Raw genomic sequence first — 8,448 nt, forward strand, 5'->3', positions numbered from 1 at the left:
TTTCCTCTCCAATAAAAAGACATTGGAATAGAATTATGGATATACCTAGTTATCTTCGAGGAACAATTGATATAGGTTATCTATTCACATATGAAGGATTTGCTATATCATGACGATCAGTGAAACATACTATAATAACTACCTCCTTAAATCATGTTGAAGTTCCCGCAATGCACAAGGCAGTCGAAATGTGTATGGCTAAGATTAATGACCTAGCACATTCGTGGAACATGTTGTTCATCTTATAATAAAAATCTTCTAATGATACTATACAAAGACAACATGTGATGTATAGCTCAAATCAAATAAAATTATATTAAAGGCGATAAAACAAAGAATATTTTATGGAAGCTTTTCTACACTTATGATCTTGAAGAAATTGACGACATCATAGTACAACAAATTTTTTCAAATGATAACTTGATAGACTTATTTACAAAATCCTTAACTACCACAATTTTTAAAAAATTGGTGTGCACAACATTGAAATGCAGAGACTCAAATATCTCAAGTGATGTTTCCATGATGAGGAGTAAATTGTATTTTTGTAAGCTTATAAATTATATGAAATATGTACTTTTTTTTCTTCACTAGAATTTTTTTCCATTGGTTTTTTTCTAGTAAGGTTTTAACGAGATGCATATTTCATATATGTAAATAGGCATCTAAGAGGGAGTATTATAAATATTAGTAAAATAGATCATGTCCTATTATACTCGGTGTTCATTGCCAAGTGTAACTCCTTCCACATTCCACTACATTGTCATGTGTCATTTTCCTTCACATGCAACACCTTTGACATGTGTCTTAAAGATATCAACTCTTAGTGGTCATGTAATCCATCTTATGATTATCAAATTGCCTATAAATAGTGACATTTGGTGTGTCATGTATGAAATGCATATTTATGAAATTTTCAAACAAATGGGAGAAAGTGATTTTTTTTTTTATTTTCTAATTTCTTAATTTAATTTAATTTATATATTATATATTATTATATTTTAATATTATATTTTCTTGATTTCATTGTTCTCGCTGTCTCATTTTTACAACATGTTTAATCGCCAGAAATATAGGGGCATCTCAAAATCCACATCGCTCACTTTTAGTCACCACTCCCACTTGTGAACCTAAATCTTATAGATCTGCCCTTAAGATTTTCCACTCGTATAATGCCATGAAAGAAGAAATGGACGTTCTCCACAAAAACCATACTTGGGATCTAGTTCCCCGTCCAACATACACCAATATTATAGAATCCAAATGGGTCCTCAAAATCAAACTTAGAGATCAAGATGGCTCAATAGATAGATATAAAGCTCGTTTAGTTGCTCCAGGATACTCTCAAATAGAGGAAATTGACTATGGTGAAACATTTAGTTCTGTTGTCAAACCTCCTACATCCTCATTAGGATAAACTTACCTTTTCAGGGGTATTTAACAAATGTCATAGATAAGCATTCTCAAATAAGTTGTATATTATAGTATGATGCAACCATTAGGTTTCCAAGATATTCATCACCCAAACCATGTTTGCAAACTTAACAAGTCCCTTTATGACCTAAAACATGCTCCTCGTGCTTGGTTTGATAGACTTTTCAACTATCTTATGACATTAGGATTTAATTGTTGCCACTCTGATCCATCCTTATTTATTCTTCAACACCCCAATGTCACACTCATTATGCTTATCTACGTTGATGACATAATTATCACCAGAAATTACCCTGAAGCAATACAACAACTCATTACCACCATCGGTAATGAATTTGCTCTTAAATACTTAAGGCCTCTACAATACTTCTTGGGAATTGAGGTGATGTCCACTCTTCATGGTCTTTTCCTATGTCAAAGCAAATATGCAAAAGAAATCCTCATTAAAGGACACATGCTTGACGCTTCCAAAATCAATACTCCCATGACTGTCACCACCTCAGATCATCTTTGGACAATGACCCAATCGATGCCCAAGCCTACCGTAGTCTCATTGGGTCCCTCCAATACCTCACTTTTATGCATCATAATCTCTCCCATGTTGTTCATCGTGTTTGTCAACAACTTCAAAATCCAACAAAAAAAGGCCTTTGAGCTGGGAAACGGATCCTTCGCTACAATAAAGGGACTATAAACTATGGTTTACCTATTTTTAAGCAAAAGTACATATAACCTTTATGTGTTTTGTGGTGCAGATTGGGCTGAATGCACTACAATCAGGTGTAATACAACATGTTTTTGTGTCTATCTTGGTGCAAATTACATTTCATGGTCTTCGAAAAAGAAAATCATTATAGCTAGATCAAGCGCTAAAACTAAATATCGTGTCATGGCTAGTGCCACAACTGAACTTACTTAGATCACTTTCCTCTTTATAGATCTTTTTATACTCCTCAACCAAACACCTCAACTCTTTTGTGACAAACTTGGTGCATTATAAATGATGGTCAATCCAGTATTTCATGCTCGAACCAAACATATCGAGCTCGATTATCCCTTTGTTCGAGAAAAAGTGACCAATGGCTCACTCATCACTCGCTTTGTCCCTTCTCATAAACAACTAGGTGACATATTCACCAAGCCCTTACCAAAAGCACACTTTATTGAGTTACGAAACAAACTTAGAGTTCAAGCAATGCAACACTCCAGTTTGAAGAAGGATATAAGAGATCAGGCATCTCAAAATCAAATTGACACCAAATATGAATTAATCAAATTACCTCAAAATCCGGATAATTAGCCTTTGACATAAATGTTGTCCAAATTCACCATGATTATTTTGCCTTACTTGAATGAAAAATATGACCCTTGCTCAGTTCTCCTTTTTGACCTCCACAAATCCTCCACAAATTTATTTTTTCAATCACAAATTTATTCATTCCATGTTTGTAGCTTATTCAATTTGTGTATAAATATCCATCATGTGTTTATCAAGAATATTAGTTTCTCCTTTGATTGAGGTTTTAGTTTCTTTAGGTATAAGATACCTTATTCTTGTTGTATGATCTAGAATATGATGTCATATAATTGTTTTGTGATATGGTATGAGATGCTCTTTTCTTGAAGTGTGATTTGGCACTGGAGGACGGATTATGCATGATGAAATTGATGGTGAATTGCTGATTGTGTTGAATTGCTGATTGTGTTGAGGTTGCTTTGTATAGCCACAACCTAGCAAAAGAGTGTGATAAATGCTTGAGTTGAGAAAAGGGTACAAAGATGTAATTGAACACGTACAGCAGTTGTGTGATGTGACTTAATGATGCATTATGCGAGATGTATGCTTATGAGATATGAGTGGTTATAAATGATTTGAAAAGAAATGTTTTCCATTTATGATTAATAAATATTTGTTAATGAAATTTGGATTGTGTTGATCGTGTAACGCGTTGAGATGATTTGATTTGGACTCGATATTTTATTTTTGAAACACATAACTATTTATATTACATGATTTGGCAAAATGAGTTGTAACACGTTAGGATAGAATTTGACTTAGTGTTGGTAAAAGACTCACACTCACTAGACATTCTTGTCTAACTTTCAAATGTCTTGATTTACTCCCCCCCTCTATGGTAACAGAGGACAACCAACGTTTGACTTGCTATCTTTATCGTCTCTTTTGCCATATACTCAATTCACATCATCTTTGGTAGTGTCATTGTGTCAACTCACACAACATGTGTAGAAGCTAGGTGAGGAGAGTCCAACTATTGTTTTGAGATTATATATATTTTTTGTTAGAAGGAACTTCGTACTTGTGTTAAATATATTCTTTTAACCACTATGAATGAAGTATTTGTGTTATCAATTGAGTTCTCAGTTTGTGTTAAGATTGTGGATTGTGTTTGTTCCGCTTACTAGGTGTTCTACGTGCTATTTGCGAAAAGATTCACGTAGAATGTGTAGGTGGTCAAGTCTCCACCTGGTCGCATAGAGTGACTTTTGGAATGGGGTGGGACATGTATATAGCAATTAAGAATTGTAATTTTTAATAATGGCTAAAATATAGCAATTTTAGGATTTTTAATGGCTATATATTTGTAATTTTCAAAAGATTTCTATATAATTTTGAATGTAATGGCTATATATATATATATGCCACTATCCCTAAAAAGTTTATAAAAAAAATCTAAGTTTGTGATTAATCTGATGATGAATATCTAAGAAAGGAAAAGGAGATAGAAACTATTATCTTCTTCTTGTGTGTCTCTATAGTGTTGTGTGTTAAACCAAAAACTGAAACCACACAGCATTTATGACAAAGAAGAAAAGTAGGTGAAAATGATTGACGTTTGGGAAGAGAATTATCAAACAAAATCCTTCAACTGTGACCTTTTTCAATTTACAACCACAGAATCTTTGCTAAAATCCATTTCATAAACATAGATATGCAAACTGTATCCATCCATTTGATACTTACAAATCATCTGCCCATCAAATTTTAGTTTCACATCTCAAATTCCATACATATTCCTTAATTGATCTAACACATAAAAACTTATATATCTTCTGTCAACAACAGCTTAAAGCTAAACCAATATTCAAATTTAGCTTAACTCGACTCATTACAAGATTTGAGTTTCAAATTTCTCTCCCCCAATCATTGTACTAAAAAAAGCTTTCATATCTGTCAATATTTTTAAAACTACATGAGATGGTATAACTTTAAATTCACATCTAATTTATTTTAATCACTGAATCATGGTTGTAAAACAGCACACATAGTAGTGGTTAATCTCCAAATTAATTAGTTGGTCCACTAACTTTTAGAGTATGATATTTAAAGACTTCCCAAACTTTGAATTCAAAAAGTGCAGTCTGTAATCTATATATAGTGGGATTAGAAGATATAGAAGCGTATCAATAAAGTGAACACAATAATTATATAGAAGGGGAAAAAAAACCTTAAAAATGCTATTGAGATTGCACTTATTTTTGTCCATTCAAAAACTAACAACAACATTTTAACATTAAAAAAAAAAAAAAAAAGGAAAGTTAAATAGTTGTATTTCCCCACTGTGTAATGAATGGACGATTATATATAAAATATGTGTAATCTAAATTGTACCTACTAATTTTCCATATATAGAAATGGAAATGGAAAATGGAAAATGGAAAATGGAAAATGGAAATGCATGGGTGCCATGTAGCTACCTCCATGGAGCAGCAGGTGGTAAATGTAGTAAAACAAAAAGGGGGATTAGAGAGAACATACAATAGCATATAAATGAAGAAAGATGAATAAAATTAATGAAAAAAAAGGATGATAAGCTATAGTTTTACGAAAAAGAAAAAGAATAAAGAATAAGGACAAAAGAAAAGAAAATGTTGGAAGAGTCAAAGAGGCAATAAAAGAGAAGAAGTAGGGTTTTAATTTTAATTTGTATTGAGAGTTGTGAAGCGGCGCATGGGAAGGGGCAATAGCCATACCAAAATGGTGAGGGTATGGCTCATAACCACAAAACCATACAAACCAATTAGGGTCCCCAAAAGAGAGAAGTGGCTAATTGGAAACTCTGAAAGGTTATATTTATCATTTTTTTTTTTTAGAAACTTGGCTTTTGGGTGAACTCTAAAGTCATCTTCTTCCTTTCCTCCTTCTTTCTAATTTCTCTGTCCATGGTCAGAAAGAAAAAGGCTGTCAAAGTTTTATTTCTCTTTTTTTCTTTTTTCTTTTTTTTTTTTGTGGGATCCATAGATTTTAAGGGGACCAGAAACTAATGGAATTATATATAACAGTTTGTTTTTCTAAATTGAACCACAAATTTCACTATTTATTAAAAATATATCAATATTAATGTTTGTCTAATATCATCCTCATAAATCTGTTCTACAAATCTTTACCACTAAATATACAACTACTACTACTACTACCTCCTTTCTTTTTTTTTTTTTGTTTATTTGTTTTGGGGAATATTAATTATGGCTCTATTTATTGCATTTGTTTCTATCTCTTATTCAATACTTCAATTTAAATATGCGTTAAAATAGACTAATGAGCAACTTTTTGGAAAATGTACAAAATAAATAATAGCCTGGCACCTACCTAGCTGGTTGTTATGTTATTAGGAATTTAGGATAGGGAAGAATATTAATTAAACACGATTTTATTTACTTTCATCTTAGGGTGGTATCAACCACTTTTCTTGGGGAATATTTTACACCTTTTTTTTTCTTTTCTTTTTCTTTAATAAAATCTTTACTTGATCTCACATATGTATGTTTAGTTTCATTTCAATTTTGTAAAAGTAACTTTTATAAAATCATTGGAGATGGATGTTTCTAAGCAGATTATACAAATATATATATATATAATATATATATATATATAACATCTTATTTATATTAAAAAATATTTTTATTTTTATTTTTTTAACTAGTTAAAAGGTTTAATATTTGGATTAGGTTTACATTACTTCTTATTTTAATTTTTATATTTTAAAATTTGTTTTAGTGATTCTCTCGTGATAATTTGAAGCCGAGGAAAATATCGTTAAAATCTATAAAAATGACTTTTATTTATTATTCGATTCTAAACTCAAATCTCAAACATGATAATTTAATCTTTCGCTGCTTTAATTATAATTTAGAGACAGAGAATTGATATATTATATCAATGTTAGATAGATAAACCATCAAATGCATATAAAAAAGATTGTAGAAAAGACAAAAGAGTTTTGAAGACGTTGTTGATAGATCCTACTAAAGAAAATAATTTACGATTGAATAAAGATGGATAAGATTTTACTCGAGAGAAGAGAAATTTATAAATGAAAAGAAATTACGATTTTAGTTTTAATAGGTATGTTTTATCTTTATACTTTCAAAATGTAATATTTTAGTTATTCTAACATTTTAAAATTAGTTATTTAAAGTATCATATAATAGGTTAAAAAAATCATAATGATTTTTTATTATTTTAAATTGAAATTTTAACTTTTAAAAAATCATATTTCTCTGTGAAATTCCTTTTAAAAACTTTTGTTCCAATTTAAAATCTCATATAACTTTATAAAAAAAAGAAAGAAAAGAAATACAATTAAAGTGATTTTTAAAGCGCCATAAAAAGATATATTTTAAGAATTTAGAGACTTAAGATGCATATTCTAAAAAGAATACATGAGTTGAAAAAATGTATAGTGTTTGATAAAACATAAACCAAATGCATCAATTCTTCAAAACTCGGATGGACTAAAAACGATAGTTTTATATATGAATAAATATAATAAGAAGAAGGATGAAAGAGAATGGAGAATCTTATTTATATTCCTTTGAACATAGGTTCGACGAGAACATGTTTCCCAAGCATGCATGCTCCATGTGAATAGAATATGTGGTTTGTATGGTTAGTAATTAATAATTAATAAGTTGTTTTGAGATTGATTTAAAAATGATTAACCTAAAGTAAACCCAATAATTAAGCAACAAAACAAAACACAGAGATTAAAGACTACATAATATAATTATTAATATATATATATATATTCCATTGACAGAATCCCCATGCATTTGTTTCTTGATTCCATTACATTTGATTCCTCCTTCAAGGAGAGAATAATCAATGAACCTAAAGAAATGGACCAGGAAAAATAGTTGTGATCGATCAGATGCAGCTTTTAAACTCATAAAAATCCGACATTGATTTTAGTACCAAAATTAAAACCTTTCAAATACGAATCTGTCAAAATGTATAATTTATATATGTAAACCAATAGATTTTTTGTTTCTCTTTCAGTTTGTTTTTGCTAAGAACACAATATATATATAGTACTAAGGAAAACGAAAGAGACTTGTTGTTGTTTTCTGTCCTGTCATGCAATAGCCTTTTCTTAAGTGTTTATGTCCTCGAATTCATAAGTGTTTCTATCAATTAGGCCATCAACAGATAATTTTGTGAGTGTGGACTGTATCCATTTACATGTATTGGGTGAAAACTTGTACTTCCTCAAAACAAATAGAAATCAAAATCTCTAATACGGAAAAACTCTCTTATATATAATTCTACAAATGTTGTTATTAATTGCCAAGTAAACTAATATAATGTGTTATAAATTTTATGTTACATTGTTTTCCCAAAATTAAAGAATGTTTGCTATAAAAATGGGCATTTGAAAGCTGTAAAAAATGCAAAAATATGCTTATAAATATATAGATTGTGGAGTTTGGGATTCAAATTTTCTGACATTAGAAACACAAATTACTAATACTGAATTATTTTTCTTAGTGATGAATTAAAATACATACTGCATCTTTTGGTTGGAGTTATTTTTTTTCTTTTTAAAATGTTGTATTACAAAAATGAGATGAGAGCTAGCATTAGCGTTTTATATTTATTAGAGTTTCAAATTTTAAAATTCTTATTTTTAAAAAAAAATAGAGAAGTTTTTTAAATTATAAATTTGACAAATAGAAACCATGCTCCTATTAATCCGATTGATAGTCAATAATAGA

The sequence above is a fragment of the Cucumis sativus genome, chromosome 5 (genome assembly GCF_000004075.3).
Source record: "Cucumis sativus cultivar 9930 chromosome 5, Cucumber_9930_V3, whole genome shotgun sequence".
NCBI lineage: Eukaryota > Viridiplantae > Streptophyta > Magnoliopsida > Cucurbitales > Cucurbitaceae > Cucumis > Cucumis sativus.